Source organism: Hippopotamus amphibius, chromosome 5, assembly GCF_030028045.1.
Source record: "Hippopotamus amphibius kiboko isolate mHipAmp2 chromosome 5, mHipAmp2.hap2, whole genome shotgun sequence".
NCBI lineage: Eukaryota > Metazoa > Chordata > Mammalia > Artiodactyla > Hippopotamidae > Hippopotamus > Hippopotamus amphibius.
The window spans coordinates 122,394,885-122,422,359 of record NC_080190.1 but is presented as its reverse complement, the minus strand read 5'-3'; the positions used below and the strand labels follow the sequence as shown (position 1 = coordinate 122,422,359).

The 27,475-nt window shown below is 44.1% G+C and overlaps 1 long non-coding RNA gene across 1 annotated transcript; it reads left to right on the top strand.

Moving 5' to 3' along the window:
- LOC130854269 (uncharacterized) lies at positions 1-27,475 on the top strand. The gene is made up of 3 exons (XR_009053988.1): positions 1-94; positions 25,471-25,661; positions 26,972-27,475. It is a non-coding gene; the product is annotated as an uncharacterized LOC130854269 (long non-coding RNA).

Below are 27,475 nucleotides of genomic sequence, written 5' to 3'. Positions count from 1 at the left end.
GGGAAGCTGTGGGGAGCCATCCCTACTCTGAACTGGGGAGACGAGGAGAAAGATGAAGAGGCAGCGGCAGCCGGAGAGGCGCGCGGAGACATAGGTGCGTCATGGGGGGGCGGGGTGTTCCTTCTCCCAGCCTCTTCCTCATGCTTCCTCAGCGCTTCCTCAGCCCGGGTGCGGGGATGTTTGGGTCTGACTGTCCAAGCTGTGAGAAACGACTGTGGCACCTTAGCCCTTCTGCTCTCTCAAAGATATGTCAGCCCACAAATATCACGGGTTTCAGGAGCCACGAGTCTGGGTCTGCTGCTTGCTGTGCGCTTGTTGTCACTCGGAGGGTACAAGGCAGTGGTCTGAGCTGTCTTTTGGTCCAGATGTGGTCCTGCATTAGGAAAAGCCAACTGTGGCCATGTCTGAAGTGTGGTATCCAGTACAGTCTTACTGCTAATTAAGTTGCCATGTTGAACAACTGCATCTACTTTGAACTGATTCTGAACTCAAAGATGGAGCAAAGAGCTGTGATGATCATGGCTGTAACATTATAAATTTAATATTAGCTTCTGAGACAGAGATCAAGTGAGGACTAGGATTGGAGTTGTGGGGAATTGCTTACTGAGAATAAGATAGACACATTAGGTGATAAGTTAAAAACCAGGACGAGCTCGGTTGTCCAACTGTAAGATTTTGGTTAAATAAATTACGGCATATCAATACAATAAAACATGATGACACTGAAAATGGTTATATGTGCATCTAGGATGTCATAAAATATTCACACTCAGAGGCCAAAGCAGATTATAAAACAGTATAATTGCGTTTTTAGTTAAAACATGCATGCTTAAGAAAAAAATCTGGAAAAATATAATGTAGAATATTAATAGATCATCTCTGGGAGAGGGATTATGTAAAATTTTTTTCTAATTTGTTATGTTAATTTTTTTCTTGAAATGTGTATGGATTTCTTGAGTAACTAAAGAAAATGTTAACTTAAAACTATTGTAGACATCTTGTCATACAAAGAGAAGATACGGCAGAAGGAAACAGCACTGGGTCTAGAACGGGAAAGAATTGGTTTTGAATCCCAGCTTTGCTCCTGCTGGTGAGGTGGCCTCGGCATTTGGGTCTTTTGTCTCTTAGTCTGACTGTTGTAGGCTCACAGCAATGCACAGCAAGATAGGCTGTCATCTGGCAGGTCCCCAAAGGTCCACAAGTGCTGAGGTGTGAACGGGGCTTGGTCTCCACAGCTTTGCAGGCTAGAAATCTTGATTTTGTTATCACCCAAGAGTAGATCAGGGATTGACTTCCACTAACCAGCTTTGTAAATGACTCATGGTTACATCAATCTCCATTTTTATTTGACTTGATAGAGGTAGAGTGAGCTGGCAAGAGGCAGGAGTCTTGAGTTCTCTATTTGATGCAGTTTTTCCATACAGGCAACCACCTGGGAAGCCAAACTATCATAAAAACCTTGCTGGGTGAGCATAGAGTTTTTCATTTGCTCAGCAAACAATTTCTAATTAGCTAAGATGCTCTAGGCTTTGGGCTAGATGCTGCAGAGGCAGTAGTGACCAAATTGACAGTTTCTTAGTGGGTATAATATTAGAATATTAATAACTGTATAGGTTAGTGTTGAGGAGCTTTGGAGTCAGATGGTCCAAGGGTCCAACTCTTCCACTTACTTACTAATAGCCTTGGGACAGCCACTTACCCTCTCTGAGCTTCATATTTTTTCTACCACTAAAGTAGAAATAACACCCACCTCACTCATAGTTTTGTTTTGAGTATTACATTAAATAATGTATATGAGGTGCGAAGCTCAATGTCTGGCACATAGCCTTGCTTGATAGATGGTGTTACAGCAACTATTGATACACAATTTTAGCTCCATGCATTGGTTTGCAACAGGCCTTACCAGGTCTGCCAACCCTGTGCCTTTGTCAAGCCAACCTCACAGGTTAGTACTTGCCTGGGAACATCTGGCTTTCATTTTCTTGACTTTTTTTCCTTTGAAACACCCACTGACTCTTCTGATTATTACATCTTTTCTTTAAATATGTTAATACTATCAATTAGGCCAGGGGTTGGCAAACACTTTTTGCAAAGAATCTGATAACAAATATTTTGGGCAAAAGAAAAAAGGAGCTAAAGCTACAGGAAAAGGTGGGGTACATGTATCAAATGGGGGTGGGGGGGACCCTTGTTTTTGCTACACAGGCATTATTTCCTCTGAAATAATAGTCCCAGCCTCTTTCCTTGCACCTTACTCAGTCCCTACGCTGTTATCTCTGTTGCAACCACTCAACTCTGCCATGATGGGACAAAAGAAGCTATAGACTAGATGTAAATGAATGAGCATGGCTGTGTTCCAATAAAATTGTATGGATACTGAAGTCTGAGTTTCACATAGTTTTCACTTGTCACAAAATATTTTTCTTTCTTTTTTTCTTCAATTATTAAAAAATGTAAAAATCAACCAGGTAGTAGGCTGGACTTGGCCTCCAGGCTGTAGTTTGCTGATGCCTGATTCAGGCAACACTCTGGTTGCCTCTAATTAGAAATAATTCTTAGAGCTTTGATCTCATCCATTGTGTGTTGATTTTATAATGTAATTATTAGGTGCAAGTTATTTCCAAATTTATAAGGCCTAACTCACCGTGGCTGCCCCCTCTTCCATGCCTGCTTCCCACCACATAATGGCCACACATATCTTGTACCACCTATACCTTGTATGTGAGGGGTCAGTGACATGTTGGGGGAAAGGAGCAGTGCACAGTGCTTGGTCACAGGGGTGCTTGGAAGATGTCCTGTCTTGATTTCCCTTTTCCCCAGAGGTTGTGCTTGGAATCTGCCATCAGCACTGAGGCCTGATCTTAGTGGAAATGGGGGTTCTGCCCTAACTTTTTATTCGAAAGGCTCTTACTCCTATCTTGAGAAGTAAATTCAGCTCCACAAAGCACCTGAGAGAAATGTATACTTTACTGAAGATATTGTGGGAATACAGGAAGAAGAATTCACAATCCATCCCATACTGCAAAAACATAATAAAACATCTGTTAGACATTCCTTTGACTCCCACAAAGTGTTGCTGTTTTTGCCAGATTTCTTTTCTCCCTTTCTTCTCTTGTCTTGAAACCCTCTCTACTTTCCTGAGCCATTCTGTTCAGAATTTCTTGTTCTATTCCAGAGTATCCTTTTAGGATCATTTTGTTCTTTTAGATGTTATCCTTTAGATATTCCTCTGATAAAAGTCTATTAATGGTAAAGTGTCTCAGTTTTTGTTTTGCCAGAATATATTTACTTTCTTATCATGTTTGAAAGATAATATTTCTGAGAACACAATTTTAGATTCACAGTTATTTTCTGTCAGCCTCTGGAGATATGGTTCCACTGTCTTTTGGCTTCATTGTTTCTGCTGGTAGTTTGCTGTCAGACCACAGTCATCCTATGTTAGGTGATCTGTTTTTCCTTTCTCATTGCTGTCAAGATTTTCTCTTTGGCTTTGGTATTTTACAGTTTCATAGGATGTACCTAGAGTGTGTGATTATTTTAAAAAATTGTACTCTGCCAGGGATATATTATACTTCCTGTCTCTGCAGATCCATGTCTTTCATTAATTCTGGCATTTTCTTAGCTATTAGTTCCTCAAACAGGGTCTCTCTCCTCTCTCATTCTTTCTGTTCTCTCTTGTGTACCTCTGGATGTATATTAGAACTTCTCACTTATTCCTCCCTTTCTCTTTTTGTTTTCTAGTTCTTTTTTGTTTTTTTTTTTTGTGCTGCATTCTGAGTGTTTTCTTCAGATCTGTCTTCAGTTCGCTGATCCTCTCTTCATCCATATTTATTTTGCTGTTTCACATATTCATTACTGTGTATGTATACACACACACACCCCATACATATATGTATGAATGTATCTATCTCATTATAATTATTATATATAATATATGTAGTATTAATTATATATAGTTCTATCTTTATTTCCATAAGTTCTATTTGGTTCTTTGTCAGATCTGTTTGGTCACTTTTGATAGTAGCTTTTTCAAAACTCATTCATTTTTCTATCTTTCATTTCTTTTTTAACATTTTATGTATAGTTATTTTATATATGATAATTCTAATATTTGAAGTTCTTGAGGATGTAAATCATACTTGTTGTTTCTGTTGGTTCTCACTTATGGTAGTTACCTTGCAGTTTGGTAAATTTTTTCTCTTTTCAAAAACTTATATGTAATCAAACGTAATCTGTGGGAATTCTCATGTGACTGAGTTAGGAAGGCTTTGCTCTGGAGAGGATTTGCATTTCTGTCTGCCAAGTATTATCAAACTGGGACCACTTTAATTTATTATTTTTTGTTTGGGGTTTTCAAGATTAGGTGGGTAGTGAAAATTTGAACCTGAGGGTCATATAAAGTAGGTTCATAGTTACTAGTTCCCGAGGGAGATCATCATTATTATTTAAAAATTTTTTTTATTATCACTATTATTAATAACATTTTCCACCTGGAGTTGTGGTGAAAACAGAAAGATTTACCTATGACTTGTTTTGCCAGCAGGTGTTTTTTTCTAGCCCACCCTTTTCCTGGAGAGTAAGCCCCTTTGAAGGTTCAAGCTTTAATGACTGTCAAGTTCCTCTCCCACTTTGTACAGGTCCAAAGACCCTGTTTCCCTGCACAACCATGAAGAGTTTTCTTAAAGAGTCAGAGTAAATATTTTAAAAGTTTGCAGGCTGTATAGTCTCTGTTGGAACTACTCGGCTCTGCTGTTGTAGCACAAAAGCAGCCATGGGCAATACGTAAATGAATGGGCATGGCCATGTGCCAATAAAACTTTATTTACAAAAACATGTTGTTGGCCTGTGTGCTATGACTTGCTAATCCCTGCTCTAGAATCCTGGCATTGGCATTTGTTTCGTGAGCAGCCCCAGCTCCTGAATTTTCTTACTTTTTTGCTCATGGCTTATTTTGTTTTCTTTTATTTTACTTTATGTTTCGGGGAATTTCCCTTATTAATCAACTCATTTCATACTGCAATCTCAGTATTTCACAATGAAAGAATTTTTGAAATATCCAGTCTTCTGTATTTCTAATAGCAGAACTTAACACTTTCTCTCTCTCTTTTAGCTAATATGCCCTTTCAACTAGGCAAAACCTGGTAAATTAGCTAAAGGACAATCATCTATTTTTCCTTAAGCATCTCCCCCAGACCTTCCGCATCTTGTCACACCAATTTATAGCTCCTCTCCCATCTGAGAGCTTGTAGTCTCAGGTTAGCAAGATTTCAGAAGAGATATCCTAAGATTCTGAACGCTCTTCTGTCATGTCAGAGGATACAGTAGAAGAAACTTGGGTGTTCTATATGAGTGTGGTGTTCTGAAAGCTCTTTCAGCCTCTTTCCTGGGCCTCTCCTACATGTCTTTCACTGCTCTAGGGGCTGAGGTTTAGAGGTGGAAAAGACAGAAAAAACTCCTGCTCTCTTGGACCTGGCATTTTAATGGGAAGGAAAAGAAAATAAACAAGTGAATAAAAGTAGACAATATCAGGAAATGAGAGTGTTACATTGAAAATAAAAGAAGCTGTTTTACTAGCAAATGACTGGGAAGTTGTTTTTGTTTATTTTTTTGATTGGATGATAGGGAAGGGATGCTCGGTGAGGAGACAACATTTAAACCTGATTTAAGATAAAGGACCAAGTTCAGTAAAGATCTGAAGCAGTGGAGGGGAGCATTGAACCCAGAACAAGATCTGTGCAGAGACTGTAAAATAGGAGACTTTTTGGTATTTTTGGCAGTCAGAGAGAATGCTAGTGTGGCTGAGATAGAGTAATACAAGATCGAGACAAAAAAGTCTCAAAAAGAAAAATGGGAATCTGAGAAACAGTGGAACAAACCCAGGAGGGTCATGAAAAAGAAGCCCCAATGACAGCTGTGCAGCAGTCTTAGAAAGCAGTTCATCCCAATGAGTACAGGACAGCAGAAGGCCCAATAAAAAAGGCCTTAGTAAGAAGGGGGCTTATATTACATGCGTTATGTGGTTACCTGGAAAACTTTCATGATAAGACGGGTGCCTGTGTCTTCTACGAATCAGAAAAAAAGAAAGATAATAGAAATTGTGAGAAAAATAAAAATATTATAAGAAATTTTTAATTCAAATATGAAGGAAGTTGAAACATGGCATAATTTAGATCAGTTGATGTCATTTGAGAAAAGAGAACACATTTGATCTTTTTAAATTGAAGTATAGTTGACGCGTAATATTACGTTAGTTTCAGGCGTACTACATAATGAGTTGATACTTACATACATTATAAAATGATCACCACGATAAGCCTAGTAACCATCTGTCCTCATGCAGAGTTACTACATTATTGACCACATTCCTTATGCTGTATGTTACATCTGTGACTTATTTCTTACATAACTGGAGGCAGGTGCCTTTTAATTCCCTTCACCTATTTTGCCCATCCCCCTCCTCCCTCCCCTCTGGTGACCACCAGCTTGTTCTCTGTATCTATGAGTCCATTTTCGTTTTGTTTTTTAGATTCCACATATAAGTGAGATCGGGCAGTGTTTATCTTTGTCTGACTTATTTCACTTAATGTAATGCCTTGAGGTCCATCCGTGTCGTTGCAAATGGCAAGATTTCCTTATTTTTTATGGCAAATATTCTGTTGTATATATACAAACATATATATTATACATACATGTATATTATACACATATATTATATATGTATATATATATAATTTTCTTTATTCATCTATCAATGGACAGGTGGCTTCCATATCTTGGCTATTGTAAATAATGCTGCAGTGAACATAAGGTGCAGATATCTTTTTGAATTAGTGTTTTCGTTTTGTTCTGGTAAACACCCAGAAGTGAAATTGTTGGATCATACGTAGTTCTATTTTTAACTTTTTGGGGCACCTCCATGCTGTTTTCCACAGTGGCTGCACCAATTTACATTCCCACCAACAGTGCATGGTGGTTCCCTTTTCTCCACATCCGCCTTTGATCTTGATGTGGGGCACACTCTCCTCTGGGCAGTATAAGCTCAGTGACAGACAGTCCAATGGCTGCACTGACTTTTCTATGAGCACAATCACATCACTCGATGCTGATGCTGCAGTGGGTGATATTCATACAGTAAGAGTAGTATTATTGATGTCGTTTTGAAATTTAGAGTCAACCTAAATCGACAAGGCAAGAAGGACCCAGACATAGTTAAGGACAGAAGGTAAATGTAAACTTCGACGCTGTAGGAGGGTGCTTGGCAGCTGACCAGGGCTGGGAGCACAGTGGACTCTCCGTACACTCTTTTCCTTGTCTTACATAGGGCGTTTGAGGGGTGAGGGTGGAGTGAGAATTTAAATTTTAAATTATTTGCTGTGCTTTAAAACTTAAAAAACTCCCTGCCTGTATAATTTTTGTAACCTTATTTTACAGAGAGTTATCCTTCGGTTCTTTTATTCCACAATATTCATAGAACATTGCCTACCTTTCAGATGCCACCTACTGTGGAACAAGTGCAGAACAAGACAAAAAATGTCCCTGTCTTCATGTAGCTTCTATTCTGGTGGGGGAAGATGGGCCTTTCTACAAGAACCCAAAAGAACCCACGGTAAAGAAATGTGGTGTCAGTAACATGTTGGCCACGCTTGCCGGCTTCCCAGGTTCAATTGCCGTGTGCGGACCAATGGCTGCTCACTCTCTTTCCATACCAGACCTTGGTCCTGAGCTTGTGATCTGCATGTCTACATGTGCAGTTAGCATCTCTAAACCTGATCTTCCTCCACATCCTGCAGCTCCATCAGAAGACATCTGCCTCTTCCTCCATCCTTCCTTCCACCTACCCACACACCGCTCCATGGCCGGTCCTTACCAAGTGCTGCTGATTCTGCCTCCCATGCAGAAATCACCTCCCTCCTGTGCCCGCGGCTCCATCTCAGACCTGGCCATCATTTCGCACTTGGATTATTCCAACACGCCCTTCACTGCTCTCCGGTCCATCTTCCACACGGCGGCCAGAGCACCATTTCAAACATCAGATCTGATCATCTCATTAATCTGCCTAAAGTCTTTCAGTGATTTCCCATGGCCCTTAGGAAAAAGTTCAAATTCTTTAGTATGGCTTGCAAAGTCCTCCCCCGCCCCCCGCCCCCGGCCCATGTATGTGTGTGCACGTGCGCGCACACACACACACACACACACACACACACGCACACACACACACACACACACACAGGCCTACACATTTGTAGCTTTTTCTTTCCAGAATGTTCTCTCCATCACCTATCTCTCTTCTACCAGGGTCTCCTCCCACCCTCCTTGTGCTGCTGGCGGGGCACCGGCCTCACACGCGGCTATGAGGGGCTTCCTGTCTTGGTGTCCCACTGACTGTCTGGAGCAGAGTGATTAGCCAGTGCAGGCTCTGGGGGTCACACCCCTTGGTTCAAATCCTGATTCTACCACTTCCGTGGGCAAGTTCCTTAAGTCCTCTTAAGTTGTGTGAGCATCTGTAAGGTGGGATCACAGTGCACTTACCTCCCAGGTTGTTGTAAGATATGACTGGCCCCCGCAGCGCCTTGTCGCTGCTGCCGTGACTTTCATTGGGACTCACAGGTCTGGTCCCAGCCCCGTGAGGCTCTCAGGGAGGTCTTCCCTGACAGGCCCTGGGTTTTCCTGGCATAGTTCCCCGCTGTGCATGCCTCCCCCTTGACTGTGGTCACGCGCGGATGCTCCTCGTGTGGTAGCAGGAACTGTCCGCTAGCGCGGCAGCCGCACCACTGCGGAGACCAAAGTCTCGGTCCCACAACACGCCCAGGGCTCAATGGAGAGCTTGGTACCTGCTCGGGCTCCGTGAAGAAGGAACAAAATGAGCAGCACGGGATAGATGCAGAATTTAGTTAATTTGGCTTGACGTTGGAAAGAAATCTCTGACTGTGAGAGTCGTGGGGCCCTGGAACCCCTGAGCAGCGCAGGTGCGCATCTGGAAGTGCAGTCTGTCCTTCTGCAGTTTAGAAGAACTTAAAAATGTATGTTATTATTGGCTTTTAAAAAATACTTGTTTTCCAGCCATGTTTCTAACTTAGGGGATGCCCAAATGATGGCGCCAGCTCTCCTGGCTGAGGGCTGCGAGGTCTAGAGCTGGGCTTGCACAGACCACACTCCCTCAAACCCCGGCGTCTTTCTGCCAGGGCGGGGGGGTCCGCCTTTTAATAGGCAGCGTTGTTCATTCAGCCCTCTCCCCCTGCCCCCGCCCCCCCCCCCCCCCCCCCCCCGCCGTGCACACCTGTCACAGGACCAGCCAGCGCTCCTCCCTCCAGGATGCTGCTCGGCCCTGAGGCTGGTAGACCAGTTTCCGAGGCAGGTGTGACACGAGCTGAGGCAGTGATTTGGCTCCTTTAAGAGCTCGGACAGGCTCCAGGAGTCCTGCGGCTCCCACCCCTCAGCAGGGCAGCCAGCAGCAGAGCCCAGCTGTCGAGGGCCCCCGCAGGGACATCGCTGTGTTTACATGAATGGTCATGTGGTAACCTCTCCCAGCTCACGGGCTGGCTGCACAGTTACCTCATCTGCAGTCCAATGACCTCATGCACGTGAAATGTGGCAAGTGTGAGACAGGAGCAGGACGGCCCAGCCTCTCCCTCCTCTCCCTCGGAGCCCCTGGAGAAGCTCAGGAAATCAGCTGGAGAGCTGTCCACTCGGTAATGCCTCCCAGCCGGGAGCCCATTCATGAGTCAAGTGGACCTGGCTTCCAGGGGGAGGGGCTGGGAGGTGCCTGTGCAGAAATGTCTGCGCCCACCCTGGGAGCGGCTCACCTCGGGGGATTTGCGCCCCACCCCCACCCCCAGGAAGGACCACTGACCTCAGGCCAGGCAGAGCCACCACCACTCCCCCTCCCCCCACCCCCCAGCCCCGAAGCGCTTTGAAGATGTTGACGCACAAACAGGATGAGAGATGCACCACAAAAGCAGAGAAGGGCACGTGTTCTCTTGACTTGGGGGTGGAAGCATCACTAGATAATGTGGGTGTTGTTTTTTTTTATTGTTTATCCCTTTCTTTGAATTATATTTGCTCTCCCCCTCCAAAAAATATTGCATGTGATGAGGAGCAATATAAAATAAATTACCTCTGCCATAGGCTGCTGGGTTTATTAGCCCCTTTCAAGCTTTTCACAATGTAAAGGACAGGCTGACCTAGAGTGATCTCCTTCCTCCAGTCAGCTCCCTTTCCTCCCGGTAACAGGAGCTCTGCTATTTGTGCATTTAACAGTTTAACCCTTTGAGTTACCCAGAGCTCTGCATGCTTTCTGGGCTTTCTTTTGGGAGAGTCTCTGGCTGTGGGATGGCGCTCTAAATTTTCGGGCCACTGGTTTATGTTATCCATAACATGTGTATATTAAGAAAAAACTAAAACGGAGTTTAAAAAAACCAGCCTAGGAAATAAACATGGAAGAAATAACACAAAAGTGAAATAGCTCCAGAGGTTGAGAATTTATTTGGATGAGGTCTGCACAATGAAGGTCATGTCAAGGAGGGCGGTTTACTCATTTTAAAGGGTAAATGTTAATAAACATAGAGCCACCCTCCCCCATTACATGGAGATCAATTAGTGATATAGGAACCGTTGCGCTTTTCCTTTAAATGCCTGACAAAACCAGTTATTAAAGGTGAGAGCTAAGTCTTGCACGGGGAAGCAAACTCGGCAGTAATGATCAAAGGAGCAGAGGTCATTGTTTCGATGGGGTGCTTGCTATTTACTTGCAGTCACACACTTGACATATTCTTCCTTATTAGCAAGGCTGGAGCCGCACTGGAGAGTGTGCAAATAATTTCCCCCAAATCTGGATTCCACGACACTCCTCCTGCACACAGACGAATGCCCCCACGAGCAAACTGCAACCCCTTCCCCACCCCCAGCCTGCCCAGAGTCACCGAGGCCGCTAGCAAATGGTTTTTCAGAGCAAGGTAAGCAGCGCGGAGAACCGGAGGCTGTACATTTAAGCAATTACGGCCCGTGTGTGTCTCAGCCTCTGCTGCCCAGTCCGAGCAGGATGGTGTCATGTGTGCGTTCTACATCTCAGTGGCAGAGGAGGCTGGTTCCAGATGGCTGTACCTATTTCAAAGCCACCTTTTTATGCAGAAGGAAGACTGTGTGACCTCCCTCCAAGTAAATGTGCTTTGTAAGCCCTGGGAACGACTGCTTAAAAAATGGTCCTGGGCTATATTTCATGTCCAGCCCAACGTCTGGTGTGTGCACAGCTGTTGTGGGCTGGCATGGGGAGCATATTAAAAGGAAGATTACCATTTCCCAATTTTCCCCCTTCTGAAGGCTTGATATGCATATATGAAACTTGTGAAAAAAAAATAAGCATAATGAGACAAGGAAGCCGGGTCTCCAGGCACTTGGCGGCGCACATCTGGAGTTTGTAGCATTCTAGAGATAGTTACTTATTCCCAGGAGCCGCCACCGGGGTGGGAATGGGAGCCCGGTCTCCATGGTAGCTTCCCTATCGCACCGCGCCAGGTGTGAGCGTGTGTTATTTCTTGGAAAGGCTGTCCTCTGAGGGAGCGGGGAGGGGAGAGGACCAGAGAGGAGAGGAGGGAGAAAACAGAAGGGAGGTAATTAGGCGCCACCTTGCCCAGAGGAGCCAGCTCAGGCGGCTGGAATCAGGAGTGGGTATTGGGAGGGCGCCGGCGGAGTCAGATGGCGCGCAGCGCCCTCTCCGCGCTCCCCAGCTCCTGGCTTGTTTCTATGGGGATGAGACCAGGGAGGAGGGACGCAGATAAGGACACCAAGCAGGTCGGGCCTGGGAAGGCCCTTGCTAATTGCCTCCTAGGCAGTGTGATATTAGTCTTGAATTGACAACCTGAATTCTTGATGGTATTTTTCCCAGTTAAGAAATCAGAAGTGTTTCAAACCTCATTGGGTGGTATGCAGGAAAAGGGGTGGCATTTTTACTGGGCAGCTGACTGGCTGATCTTATTCCCATTTAATGGAGAGAGAAAGTGGGGAGTTAGGAGCTGTAGGGACCTGCCTTACAATAAGAGGTCAGTGAGGAGTGGGTCTGGGAAGTTTTCCCAGGAAGAGAGTTCATCATAGTTTCATGGCTTCATGAGATTCATGGATTTTTTTTTTTTGAGCTGCAGCACTGTGAGGTTCCAGATGCCCCGTGTAAAACAATGCCCCCCAGGGGAGAGTCAGGGACAGGAAGTGTGAGGTCCAGCTTGAGGCCACCCTAAAACAGAGCTGTAAACAGCAGCTGCTTCTATTGTGCGTGCCAAGTGCTGCCTATTAGTTGAGGTCTCCTAACTCCTTGTTTCTTTCTCTTCAACCAGATGTGACCAACAGGAGTTTGTCAGTTCCTAGGTGGATCCCAGATGGTAGGAATCAGGGGAAGGAAGCTGGGGGGCACAGGCGGGGGTGCAGGGCCCAGGCGGGAGAGGGCTGTCTGCCCTTTCTTGGGTGTTTGGTCTTTCTCCGCCTCCACATCTGATCTGCTGTCCCACCACCCAGCTCTCTGGATGCCGCAGCTGAGGCCAAGTGGGGAAGTGATGCCTGGCGTGTCTGATCTTCAAGCTCAAATGCAGGCACGTGGAGGGCGCAGGGCACACTTGCAGAGGGTAGAAGACGGCTGAGGAGGACTCAGAGGGGCCATGATTAGGGAGCCCCAGGTGGAGGGCAGGCCGAGGGTAAACAAAAGGACTCCATGCCGCTGGGACCCTGCAGACCTTGGGTGATGAAACACGAGGGTGCGGGCAGGAAAAGACAGAGACTGGTTTGCGCAGCTGCACCTGGCACCAGGGTTCATCAGTTCCCAGGCTGGTAGAGAGAAGCCGTCAACCTCGGAGCCCTAGTCCTTCTAGTTAATTGTGTGTGTGTGTGTGTTTACCCTTTAAGGAACTGTGGGTTCGGTTATTCCTTCTTGTTTCTTTTTCCCTCTTTTTTTCTCTTCCCAGGTTAGAGAATCTTTTGAGATACGAATCAAAAGCATTGTCTGAAATAAGTCGAACCCTAGTGAGCACAGGTGCATCAGCAGCAGGGAATGGGGAGCTCAGGGAAGCAGAGGTATCCCTAGCTCATCCTGTCCCTCCATTAAAGGGCTATGGCCTGGGGAGAAGACCCACAAGAGCAGCCTCTGTCTTTCCGTCTCTGCTTTTCATGGAAGATGCTGAGAGTCACTGTGAGGCTTCTCTCCTGAGGGGCACAGCTGTGCCACTGTGTCTGCCAGCTCTTTCTGTGTCACACCGCAGTGAGTTCTCATCGGCAGCTGGTAGAAGTGAGGTGGGTGTAGCCATCCTGGAGAGCAGTTCAGAAATTGTGTGTTATGTTTTTTACACGCCATGCCATGGCAATCCCCACATACGCCCGACACACCGTCGCACATGTCCCTGTGGAAACACAGGTGTAAGGGGCCCCATGACTTTGGGGCCCAGGGAGCTGGAGGCAACATAGGTATCCATCATTTGGGGAATGGATAGGTGAGATGTGGTAGAAGCTTCTGGTGGTAAATACCATGCAGCAATGAAGCAATGGATAAACAGAGTTCCTTAGAAAAAGTATGGAATGAAAAAGGAAGCTGTAGAATGAGATCTATAGCATGATATCATTTAAATAAAGTTAGGAAAAGCATACACACACTACCAAAACTCTATCTTCAAGATATATATGTTTCCAAGGGCAAATGCCTAACACTTTAGATGGGTGTCTGTTGGGTGGGAAGAGAGGAAGGAGACAGGTCATGGGGATCAAGGATACAGGGAAAGAATTCAAATAACATTAAAGGGGGAGGGGTTTTACACTGACCAATTATAATAGTATGCCATGAAGTGAAGAAACGATAAACTCAGCTCTGTACCTGATTCCTATATATAAAAATTCTCTCCCCTCCATCCACCTGCCTACCTACTACCATAGTCTCTGTGATAAGAGGTACCATAGAAATGCATGAATGCGTCTATAAAGTCAGCAACAATCAATCCTTAGCCACTCTTTAAACCGATACTATGTGCTGGGTGTGGTGGGGCCTGCGGAAGCATATGCGGGTGTCCTTGTTCTCATCATGCAGCCTGCAAATAACAGTGTGCAGTTCCAAACAGTTTATAACTGAGGCCCAAACTGTGTGAGACCTACCACATGAGTTGCGTGAGATTGGGAAAAAAAAAACCAGAAAGAGATCGTCGGTGAGGACAAAGTCAGGAAGAGTTAATGTGGGAAGAAGCACTGTCCTGTGCCGTGGAGGACGACGGGCGTGGCTTGGAGGAAGGGAGGCCGTCTCGGGGCTGCCCTTGGAGCTGCAGGCCTCGCAGAGGGGCAGGTTTGAGATGCGGAGACAGTGGGCCGCAGTGCATGCCTCCGCTGTGGCCTGGGCATCACTCGCCCCTTGAGACCTGTGCGCCACCCTCCCCCGCCGCCCCCCCCACCCCCCATCCGGGAGCCCCAGGAAACTGGTCTGTGTAACCCCTCCGGAGCTTGCTCTGGGCATGGGCTCTTGAGTGAGAGTGGATTTGGGATTTGGCCAGGAGGCTGCATCTGTCCCCTCTGCGCTCCCTTTCACTTTATTTTCCTCCTCTACTAGCGGCTGCCTCTCCTGCTTTCTCCTTCCATAAGACAGCAAGAAAGGGACATGTCTTAAAGTGACAGTGCTACACTGGCAGCATCACACAGAAATTCTCACTCCCTACCCCTTCCCATGATCATTTTTCAAGGTCTTTTAAAAAATCAAAACCATACATGCATGAGTTTAAAAGGTCCACCAATACCCTGAGATTTGTTAAAAAAAAAACACAAAACAAAAAAATCCCAGGAGTCCCAAGCCCCTTCCCCCTCCATTTCTCCTTACTTAGGGGCAGTCACTTGGAGCTAGGGTGAGAGACTCCTTCTGTATCTATTTCAATGTTGCTATTTAATAGGATTCTGTTACTACTTCTTAATTTTTCAGTTTCGGGCATTTAGGATTTAGCTTTCTTTCCTCTTCCTCCTTTGACACACAATGAACATTTCCCATCCCCACCTTCCCAGTGGAGTTCATATTATAATTCTGATTAAATGAATATTCAGAGTATGTTACTCAAAGCTGAGCTATGTAGTAACTGCAATGATTTTTCCTTTTCCACATAACTTTAAAAAACAATTTATTTGTTTATTTATTTTATTGGCTGTGTTGGGTCTTCACTGCTGCACACGGGCTTTCTCTAGTTGCTGCGAGCAGGGGCTACTCTTCGTTGTGGTGCGCGGGCTCCTCATTGTGGTGGTCTCTCTTGCCGTGGTGCACGGGCTCTAGGCACGTGGGCTTCAGCAGTTGCAGCACACGGGCTCAACAGTTGTGGCTCATGGGCTCTAGAGCACAGGCTCAATAGTTGTGGCACACGGGCTTCGTTACTCCGCGGCATGTGGGATCTTCCTGGGGCAGGGATCGAACCTGTGTCCCCTGTGTGGGCAGGCGGATTCTTACCCACTGCACCACCTAGGAAGTCCCCACATAGCTTTTTGATCTCTCTGGATCTTACCTGTCCAATACAATAGCCACTAGCCACATGGAGCCTTTGAGTACCTGAAGTGTGGCTACTGTGACCAAGCAATTAATTTTTAATATTATTTAATTGATTTAATAATTATCTAATTATTAATTTGTTTACATCTAAATTAAAAACAGATGGCTTTTGGAAAAAATTTAAGTATGTATGGAACACCTTTGGTATGTGAATCAGTATTTCAACTGCAAGTTTATTTTATTTTTATTTTTTACATTTACTTATTTTTTGGCAGCATTGGGTCTTTGTTGCTGCTCGGGCTGTCTCTAGTTCGGGAGAGCGGGGGGCTACTCTTCGTTGAGGTGCACAGGCTTCTCAGTGCGGTGGCTTCCCTTGTTGCAGAGCATGAGCTCTAGGCTCTCGGGCTTCGGTAGTAGCGGCACGTGGGCTGAGTATTGCTGCGCACGGGCTTAGTTGCTCCATGTCATGTGGAATCCTCCCAGGCCAGGGATTGAACCCGTGTCCCCTGCGTTGGCAGGTGGATTCTTAACCACTGCGCCACCAGGGAAGTCCCTCAACTGGAAATTTAGTGAAAACTAAATACAGCTGAAATCAAGTATTTCTGAGAAATTTTAGTGTGTAAACTGAGATGAGCTATCAATGCAAAATACACACTGGACCTCAAAGATTTAATATGAAAAAGCATGTAAAATCTCAATAATTTTATATTGATTTTATGTTGAAATAATGTTTTGGATATATTGGATTAAATAAAATATACTATTGAAATTAATCTCAGCTCTTTCTTTTTTTAGTATGATTACTGAAAAATTTGAAATTACATATGGGACTCTCGAAGGCACTGCTCTGAATTATCATTGTTTTGTTTATTTATTTGGTTTTCCATGCATTTGTCAACCCCTGATGCTATGCCAGTGTTCTAGATGTCTCTTGAGACGAACATTCACATAAGACATCCTGTGTCTTCCTCTTCTGGGGGAGCCTGTCCGGGATTCCTCTGAGGAGCTCTTGCTGCTGTCATTCCTAGGTTCCCCTTCACCAACAGCCTAGGAAGTCCCTTTATTGTTCCAGTGTGTTGAAGCCACGTCCTGCATCTCATATCTTCTTCCTCCTTGGTTCATTCCTTTGTTTTACGAAATACATTCTCCCACAGTTTCCTAAGAAAAACCGTGTAGGAGGTTAATTTTTCATATTTCTGAAAATGTCTTCCTTCTACACATGCCCTTGACTCATAGTTTATCTGGATAGATAAGTCCAGTATGGAGATCATTATTCAGAATTTGGAAGGCATTGCACTATTGTCTTTTAACTCCCTGTGTTGTTGAGAAATTCTAAGTCATTTGACTTCTTATCATTTGTGCGTGACGTTTCTCTCAATCTCTCTTTCAATCGTTCTCTCCCTCTCCTTGCAGAATCTTCTTTTTCTCACCACTGCCGTGACATTAGATGATAATGTGACTTTGTGTGGGTCATGCCCTTTATTTCTGGGAAATTCCCTCAAATTACTTCCTGGGTGATTTCCCCCTCCCCATTTTCTCTGTTCTTTCTCTCTCTCTGGAACTCTTTATTATTTGGATAAACAGATAATCGTTGGTCTGTTCACATCCTTTAATTTTCATGTCTTTTTAATTTTCCATCTCTGTCTTTTGCTCTCCTTTTTAAAAAGTTTCCTCAACTTATCTTCCAAAACTTCTGCTGAGTTATATTTTTATACTGCCATTTATTTAATTTCCAAGAGCCCTTTTTTTGTTCAACTACTTTTTCTTTTTAATAGCACTCTGTTCTTGTTTTATGGGTGTGATATCTTCTCTATCTCCTCTCTAAGGACAATAATGATTGCTTTGCTTTTTCGTTTTCTTTTCCTGCCGTAGCCTCTGTTTCCTTTAAATCCCCTCTCCTCTGTGTATTTGGTCTCTCGCTTTCATACTGGAAGCTTCCTCAGACGTCTGGGAATCCGGGATTGTTTGCATGTTTAGGGTGGCGGCTAAAATCTGATTGGAAGCTGTGTGCCTCTGGGCGGGCCCTGCTGAGGGGGACCTTCTCTGTAGGGTGGCTGTGGGGAAAGCCTGCTTTAGGTCTTCCTCTAGAGCGGGTCAGATTTCTCAGAGGAGAATCTGTTTATCTCCTGCCCAAGCGTAACGTCCTGGCTGTCAGCATCCTGGGAGCTGAACTGGGGAAGAGGGCTTGGGATTTCAACATGTAGCAAGTGTGCATTCCAGAAACCCGCCTGTTTCTGTAAAGCACTGCAGGCTGCTGTTGGCTGCCTCTGTCTGTCTATTTAACAACCACCTCAGAACTTTGTGGCTGGAAACAACCATCTTATTTTGGTCATGATAGGTAGGGGAGGAGTTTGGTAGCTCGGGTGGGTGGTGTGTCTCTGATCACATGGCCTCAGCTGGCACAGCTTGGATGGAGGTCCACCTACATGCTGGCTTCTACTCCCATGGCATGGCCGGCCTGCCCCACCCCCGTCTCCTACTCTCCAGGGCCCCTCTGTGGCTTGGGCTTTTCACAGTGTGGTGGTCTCAGGGTCGTCACACCTTTTACATGGCCGCTGACTTGCAGCTGGCAGGAGGCAGAAGCTGTCAGGCCAGTGGGGAGCTATTGCAAGTGCTGCACAGGTCCCTTCCAGCATATTCTACTGATTAGAGACGTCTTAGTCTCTCTGCTACCCAAGCCTGGATTCAAGGATGTGAAGAAATAGACTCCTCCTCTTGATGAAAAAAGAGGAAGGTCACATTGCAAATGAGTGTGGGGGTTGAGAGATTTGACATCTTTGGAAAATTTACAACTACCCAGATTAAAGCTGATTAAAAAAGAAAAATTCTAGCGAGCATGATTTTCACTGATAGGAATATTTATCGGTTGTTTCCTCTTTATGGCTATTCTCCCATAAAGTCCTTTCAACATTGTTGAAAATCTAAATGAAAGATTGTGTTAAACTTATCCCCTGCTTTGGAATAAGTTTCTTTCATAGATAAACATTTGCTCTGGGTCTTCAAAAATGTCTTCTTTCTGTTTGCGTAGTAAATCTTTTCATACGTTCTGTGATTTTTATTGTATTTTATTTTTTTGATTTGCTTTCCCTTTAGAAGGAGATCTATATTTATTCATTTTGGAGGTTTGAAATGGTTTTGTCAGCAACTGTACTGGTTCTTTTTCTCTTAGTCCCAAAGGCGGAATTTAAAACTTTTATTTATTTGGTAGTTTTATTTTCCTTGCTTAGGGAATCTATTCAGCTGGGAAAAGTTGGTAGCAAACTACTGAGAAGGCATTTTTGCCTCAGGAAGTCACTGCTTTTTCAAATAGCTTTTCCTCCCCAAATAGCTTCTTTGAAGGCTCTTGTGGTGGAGGTGCCCCACGGGGGTCCCTCCTTCCCCAGGTGCCTCCTGGGTGGCCGGCAGTTCCATGTCAGGCACTGGTGTTGTTGCCAAACTGCTTTTGTTTGCTACCCACCAACTGTCCCCCAGTCCCATCTGCTTGTAGGTCAAGTTTGAGAACTTCCCAGGTCTTTGGGGGGAATTTCACCCACTTGCTTCCCGCACGGCTTCTCTTTGTCGGCACTGACTCGCGCTTGGCAGTGTTTGGGGCATCATTTTTACCTGCACCAAATCATGCCAACTTCCTCAGAGTTCCTAACCTCTTGATACCATTCTCCCTTAGTTTTCATTAATGTCCTAGACGTTTCTCCCTGCTTAGCATAACTCTGATCTTTTAGTGGGATTTGGGAGGGGTGTCAACTCAAATTGCCATCTGCAAGTCGCATTGGTAAGTTTGTTCTTGGTTTTTTTGTCAACCAGCTTTATGAAGATGCGTTCCAAAGATTGGGTTATGCTTGAAAGAGTGAATATTTCCTTTTCCAGGGTTAAGAAGAGATGTTATCTATCTCTTGATACTTTGAGGTGTCATTCTCAATCCTGCACATTAAGGTCATCTGAGGGTGGGGGGAGGCTTTTGACAGAATGCTGATGTCCAGGCCACACTGCCAGAAGTTATCATTTGATTGGCCTGGGATGGGGTCAGTCATCAGCTTTCATAAAAGCTCCCTGGGTAGTGTTGGTACTGAGAGTGCTGAGAACAATGGCTCTTAGAATAACGGGTGCGTGTCCTAAGTCTGTGAGTGCCTTTGGAATAAGGAAAAAGGAGGAAAAGGAAATAGAAATAGAAAAGGAAATAGTAGAAAAGAAGACATCATAGAGATGAGGAAAAAGAGTGGGATTTAGTGCCCGTGTCCGATTGCCAGCTCCATAACTGAATGTCTGCGTAACCTCATGTTACCTCTTTGGGGCCTGATTTCATTCTTTATAAAATAGCAATATTGACACCTACCTTGTGGCACTGACACAAAATGAAATTGCATGTCTGTGAAAGCAAATGTTTGTTATTTAAAAAAAAAAGAGAGAGAAAATGTAGTGTTAGTAAAGGGAGAGAAATGACATGAGAGAAAATAAAAATCATAAGGTTGAGAGCAATGGTGTCGCTTTTGTTGGCTACCTGACCTTGGCATGAAACTAAATCATTTGTTTTTGAATGCTGAGAAGCTGCAGGGGACATTCCAGGAAGGGGGGGTCCAAAGGGGACTTAATTTGGGTCCTAGATCTTTGCGTGCTTCCTTAGCTCTAGGGACAGTGACAATTCCAGTGATCAGCTCACAGATTTCACCCTCATTAAATGTGATTCTTATCACTATTTCCTGCCCATCCTCCCAGAAGAACACCTGCAACATAAACTCAGGATTGATGGACAGGTGGTGCAAGTCCTGAAAAAATCTTACAATCTTTTAGAGTTTGTACAAGGACCTCATGTCTTACCAAAGGCAAAAGAGGTCTCTAGCAGGAAGCATCCCTTAACCTCTGTACTTTGCCTTCTTAAGTTGATTCCGTAAATAAAATTTTCACAGATTTAATTAATATGTTCTCAGTACTATTAGAGTTTGTGAGAAAAAAAGGATTCTAATTCTTCCTTCCGTTCCCTTTTATGTGAGTTGAATTATGTACCCGCAGAATATATATCCAAATCCTAACCCTAGTAGGGTATTTTCTCTGACACCAACCATTTCTCTAAATCCTCAGTACCCAAACTGGGTGTTCAGAAATTCAGTCCAATTCTGACACTAATTACCTGGACTTAGTACAGACCCCACAGGTTAAAGGCTCAGTCCCACAAGCTGCCCCCACTTCAGATGTCAGGCACAAGTCTACTTCTGACTGACCAGAAGTATAAACTGAGTTTCCCATGATCCCTTCTTCAGATTTGATAATTTGCTAGAGCAGCTCACAGAACTCAGGAAAACTGTTTACTGATGTTTACTGGTTTATTATAAAGGATAAAATTCAGAAACTTAGCCAGATGGAAGAGATACATGGGCAAGGTATGTGGGAAGGGGCACGGAGCTCCCATGCCCTCTCTGGGAGCTCTGCCTTCTCATCACCTTGATGTGGTCACCAACTCAGTACTCTCTGAATCTCATTGTTTAAGAGTTTTTATAGAGCTCAACCTTCAGCCTCCTATCCTCCCCTTCCTAGAGGTGGGTGGTTGGGGCTGAACCTTCCAACCCTCTGATTAAGGTTAGTCTTTCTGCTGACCAGCCCCAACCTGAAACCATCAAGGGTCCAGCCCTAAGTACCTCATTAGTATAAATTGCAGTGTGATTGAAAGGGGCTCATTATGAAAAACAAAAGAAACTCCTATGGCTCAGGAAATCCCAGGAGTTTTGAGAGCGCTGTGCCAGAAACCTGGGACAAAGACCAAATATATTTTGTATTATATCACACCTTGGGGCTTATGAATGTAATCTTATTTGGAAATAGGGTTTTGTAGATGCAATTAAACTAAGGATCTTGAGATGAGACTATGGATTCTGGATTTACAGTAGACTTAAATAAATCCAATGATTTTTTTTATTGGATTTATTCTTTTTTTAAAAAATAACTTTATATTTTTATTTTATTTTATTTTATTTGACTGTGCCATGTGGCTTGTGGGATCTTAGTTCTCTGACCAGGGATTGAACTCAGGCCCCAGCAGTGGAAGCACTGAGTTCTGACTGCTGGACTGCCAGGGAATTCCCCAATGACTGATATTCTTATAAAAGACTGGAATGGAGAAACAGACACATGGACACACAGGGGAGAAGGCCTTGTGAAGATAGAAGCAGAGATATGAGTTATGCTACCACGAGACAAGAAATGCCTGGAGCCACCAGAAGCTAGAAGGGGCAAGGAAGGATTCAGAAATTTTAGGGGGAGCACAGCCCTGCTGACACTTTGATTTTGGACTTCTGGTCTCCAGAATTGTGGAGGAATAAATTTTTTTGTTTCGAGCCACCAAGTTTGTGGTAATTTGTTATGGCAGCATAAGGAAAGGGATATACCCTTCCTTATACCCTTTTCCTTCCTCTCCTTCTTCGGCTTAATTATAATGTTTAAGAAATTATTCTTGTTCTCAAGAGAGATCTAATTATGCTAGAGCGAAGGACACTCATCCCAGTGGAAGTTAAATGATATGCAAGTTAAATGACCAAATAGGACCACAGGATGGGGATGCCACAAGCCACCAAGTGGCCAAGAGCTAAGTAAAGAGTGAATACAATAAGTACAGGGAGGTCAGGGACTTCTTTGAGCTCAGAGTTAATATTTCTCTTGATCAAACTTTCCTTGATCCTGAGAACAAGCTTCTGCTCTTCAAGCTCTGGAAGATGTACCTCATTTAGCAGGAGGGTCTCACAGTTCTGACTAGACTCTTCTAGGTCTAAGTTTTTTTTTTTTTCTTTTAAATTTTGTTTATTTGTTTATTTATTTGTTTGTTTATTGGCTTCGTTGGGTCTTCATTGCTTTGTGAGGGCTTTCTCTAGTTGTGGTGAGTGGGGGCTACTCTTCATTGCGGTGCACAGGCTTCTCATTGTGGTGGCGTCTCTTGTTGCAGAGCATGGGCTCTAGGTGTGTGGGCTTCAGTAGTTGTGGCACATATGCTCTAGAGCGCAGGCTCAGTAGTTATGGGGCACAGGCTTAGTTGCTCCATGGCATGTGGGATCTTCCCTGATCAGGGATCGAACTGGTATCCCCTGCATTGGCAGGCAAATTCTTAACCACTGCACCACCAGGGAAGTCCTAGGTCTAAGTTTTTTTTTTCAGATCATGTTTCCAACATGTCTTACACTTTGCCTGCCTCCTAAAGGGATTTTTAGAATATACGTGACTTAAAGATGGCAGATAAAAAGCACTGGGTTGTTTAATCTCTTATGAGAGACCTTGAGAAAGTCAAGACCCATGTTGATGACATGTTTTTTCACTTTTGGGAAAAACGTGTACTTTTAACTTTAAATAAATAATTATTTTCTTTGGTTTTTTTTTTTCTAATTTAGAATCAATCATTACTGGGCAATATCCTGGGGAGAAAGCAGATTAGGAAGCTCTAGGAATCTGCCCATCCACCAAAACAATGACAGAGCTGGCAGGAACTGTCAGCCCATCCATGTGCTGAAGTGGCTTCTGAGGGGATTTACAGAGAGGACCCATTTTTCCCCCCATGCCCCTTTGGGAGGCAGACATTTAGGGAAATCTGACTGCAGAGATAACAGAAACAGTGGGGACCACATAAAAAAGGAATACACATATTGCAAAAATAAAGAAAGTTCAACAAGCAAGATTTAACAGTCTCTGAAGAGTGGGAGAACTAGATCTTCAGGATTGTGGTAACACAATACTCAGAATATCCAGTTCTCAACAACAACAAACACAAAATATACAAAGAAATAGGAAAATATGACCCATTCACAAGAAAAAGAAAGAATTTGACAGAAATGATTCTTGAGGAATTCCAGATATTGGAATTATTAGTCAAAGATGTTAAATCAGTCTTAAATCTGTTCAGTGGACTAAAGGAAACCATGGACAAAGGACTAAGGGAAATCAAGAAAACAATGTATGAACAAAATGAGAATATTAACAAAGAGACAGAAACTATAAAAAAGAACCAAACAAATTCTGGAGGTGAAAAGTACAATAACTGATATGAAAAACTCACTAGAGGAGTTAAACATTAGATTTGAGCAGGCAGAAGAAAGGATCAATAAACTCGAAGATAAGACAACTGGAATTATCCAGTCTGAAGAACAGAAAGAAAAAAGAGTGAAGAAAGTGAACAAGAGCATGAGGGATGTGAGGGGTATCATCAAACATACTAACGTACATGTTATAAGAGTCCTAGAGGGGGAGAGTGAGAGGAAGGGGAAGAAAAAAAGTTGAATAAATAACGGCTGGAAACTTCCCAAATCTGAGAAAGTACATGAATATTCATGTCCAAGAAGCTCAATGAACTCCATGCAGGATAAACTCAAAAAGATTCACACCAAGACACATTATAGTCAAATTGTCAAAATTCACAAAGAGGATTTTGAAAGCAGCAAGAGAGAAGTAACTCATGGTGTGCAGGGATCCTCAATGAGATTAACAGCTGATTTCTCTTCAGAAAGCATAGTAGGCCAGAGGCAGTGGGATAACATATTTAAAGGCTTGAAGAAAAAAAAATGTCAACCAAGAATTCTCTATCTGGCAAAACTATCTTTCAAGACTGAAGGAGAAATTAAGACATTTCCAGATAAACAAAAGCCAAGGGAGTTCATTGCTAATAGAGTTGCTGTGTAATAAATGTTACAAGGAGTCCTTTAGGCTGAAATGGAAGGACAGTAGACAGTAAATCAAACTCACAAGAAACAATAAAGAACACTGGTAAAGGTAACTACATAGGTGAATATAAAGTCCAGTATCTGGATTTAAAAGTGCACAACAATGCACTTTTGTTATGGTTTGTAACTTCTCTTTTTTTTCCCATATGACTTAATAGGCAAATTCATAAAATAATTATTATGTCTATGTTAATGGGCACACGATGTACAAAGATATAATCTGTGGCAATAATGGTATAAAGGCAGGAGAGATGGAGACGAATAGAAGTGGAATGTTTGTATACTATGGAAACTAAGTTGGTATTATTCAAACTAGATTGTTACGGGGAATTCCCCGGCAGTCCAGTGGTTAGGACTCAGTACTCTCACTGCTGGGGCCCCAGGTTCAATCCCTGGTCAGGGAGCTAAAATCCCACAAGCTGTGCAGTGCAGCCAAAAGAAACAAACATAACAACAAAAAAACTAGGTTGTTACAAATTTAGGATGTTAATTGTTACCCCCAAGGTAAACAGCAAGAAAATAATAATAATAATAATAAAAACCACAGGAAGGCCAAGAAGAAGGAATTGAAATGATATACTACAGGACTTCCCTGGTGGTGCAGTGGTTAAGAATCCACCTGCCGATGCAGGGGACACGGGTTCCATCCCTGGTCCGGGAAGACCCCACATGCCGCGGAACAAATAAGCCCATGCGCCACAACAACTGAGCCTGCTCTCTAGAGCCCATGAGCCACAACTATTGAGCCCATGTGCCACAACTACTGAAGCCCAAGCACCTAGAGCCTGTGCACCACAATGAAAAAGAAAAAAAGAGAGAGAAATGATATAATACAAAATTCAGTCCTATCAACACATTCTACATTTTCTGAGTACCTTGCAATGGTTTTTATTTATGGGTTCTCACAACCCAGGCTGTGTGAAAGGAGCCGGTGACATACTCAACTCTGATAGTTTGGAGCACTTAGCTGTGAGGTAGTGCATGAGTCAGTTTATGAGGCCAAGTGAAGACCTTGGGTCAAAGAAAAGTGTACTAGAGCAGAGTAAACACCAGGCCAGGGACAGTAGCAGTGGGTTCTAGCTCCCTGGGTTCTTTGCTGCCAACCATCCATGTGACATTGGACAACCAGCAATGTAACCAAGCTCTCAGCTTTCTTACCTGTAAAAGGAGGATGTTGAACAAGATAATTCAAAGGTCTCTCCAGCCTTTTGGGCACCAGGGTTTGGGCACAGTCCCCCACTGACAGTGCATGCCCTGTGAATTGAAGAGCACAGGTTACGGAGACCTCTTTCTACTCATTTCCAGGACAGATGTGCATTCTGCGAGGCTAAATTTCAAAGGGATGAAAGTGTCATATGGCTGGAAGGGACCTTGCGAAATGAGTTAGTGCAAGAACAGTGACATCTACAGCAATAGTGATGCCATCTGTCTGTGTGGAGTTGTGGAATTATCTGCAGAGGCAGTGCACCCGGCGTGGCTTTGAGACTGTGAGTCAGGTAAGACGGACATCCAGTTCAGGTAAGTGGGTATTTATTGAGGGTCCTCTGTGTGCCAGGCTGTGTGCCCAAAGCCTCACACAGGAAATGAAGAGCGATCCCGCCTTTAAGGAGCCCATGTGGGACATCAGGCCCAGTTGAGGAAACTGACACTTGGGCCAGGTTTTGTGAATGAAGCCATGTGAGTTAAAGAGTCATCACCGGGGCAGGGAGTCAGAGAAGGGGTCCAGGCTGCTGCTGGATCACCAAGACACTATTTTCCTGGTGTTCCGAAGAGGCAGCTGTAGAACCCCTTTTGGAAATAAACTCTGGGCTGGCACACCTGACTGCAGGGATTTCTTTCTCATCAGTATGAACATCTCAAGTAGCCTGAACATCTCAAGTCAGAGTTGACACTTAACTTCCTCTTGTTCTATTTAATTGAAAAACACACAGTCCCTGCCCTTTTTCACTTCTGGTCAGTGGCCTAAGTTCCTCATTCAGCACTTTGCAGAGCACACAAATACAGCCCTCTCGGGGCAGGATGAGGTGGGGGAGGGAAAAGCAGAACTGGCGACCTGGGCCCTGTGAGGTCTCAGGGCCCAGGAACCACACATGCCCTAGTAGCAAGGTTTGCAAAGCTTGTACTTTCTTCATCTAGAGGTGAAGAAACAGGCCTGTTTCCATCCCTGGGCCATGGTGAAAACTGAATTTTTTAAAGGTCTTGCTCTCTCTTTAAGCATCACATTAACTATTTATTTCAATGGGCTTTGCATGGACATCTATTTTAACTTGCTACCAACTTTATCACATCTGTGAAATCATTTTATGTCTGTTCCTCAAGGACAGAACTGTATGGTCAATAAAGAATTAAGCATAGGGACTGTAGTAGCCTGAGTGGTGGCCCCTAATCCCTGGAACCTGTAAATGTTACCTTATTTGGAAAAAGAGCCTTTGAAGAGGTGACTAAGTTAAAGATTTTTTTTTTTTTTGCAAACACTTTTTTTAAAATATTTATTTTATTATTTTATTATTAATTTATTTTTATTTTTGGCTGCATCAGGTCTTTGTTGCAGCACACGGGACCTTCATTGTGGCACAGAGGCTCCTCTCTAGTTGTGGCTTGTGGGTTTTCTCTTCTCTAGTTGTGGCACACAGGCTCCGGGGTGTGTGGGCTCCAGAGTGCGTGGACTCTGTAGTTTGCAGCACTAGTAGTTTCTCTAGTTGAGGTGCACAGGCTCAGTAGTTGTGGCACGTGGGCTTAGTTGCCCCGCAGCATGTGGGATCTTAGTTCCCTGACCAGGGATCGAATTCGTTTCCCTGCATTGCAGGATGGATTCTCTACCACTGGACCACCAGGGAACTCCCCAGTTAAAGATCTTGAAATGGGGAGATTTTCCAGGATTATCCAGTTGGGCCCAGGCAGAGGGAGATCACACACAAAAGAGGAGGAAGCCACGTGGAGATGGAGGCAGAGACTGCAGTGATGCAGCCACAAGCAAAAGCATGCTGGCAACCACTAGAAACTGGAAGAGGAAGGGCAGGGCTTCTCGCCTGGAGCCTCTGCAGGGAGCATGGCCCAAGGATGCCTTGATTTCTGCCCAGTGAGACTGAGGTTGAACTTCTAGTCTTTGGAACTATGAGAGAATAAATTTCTGTTGTTTGAAGCCACCAAGGTTGTGGGAATTTGTTACAGCAGCCACAGGAAATTAACACAGGCACACACACACACACACACACACACACACACACAAAGTTTAGGTGTCTGTTGTTGGAGCAGTCTGGAAAGCCTGTGGCTCCCTTCTCAGAAGAATGGTTTCACATCATAACATAAA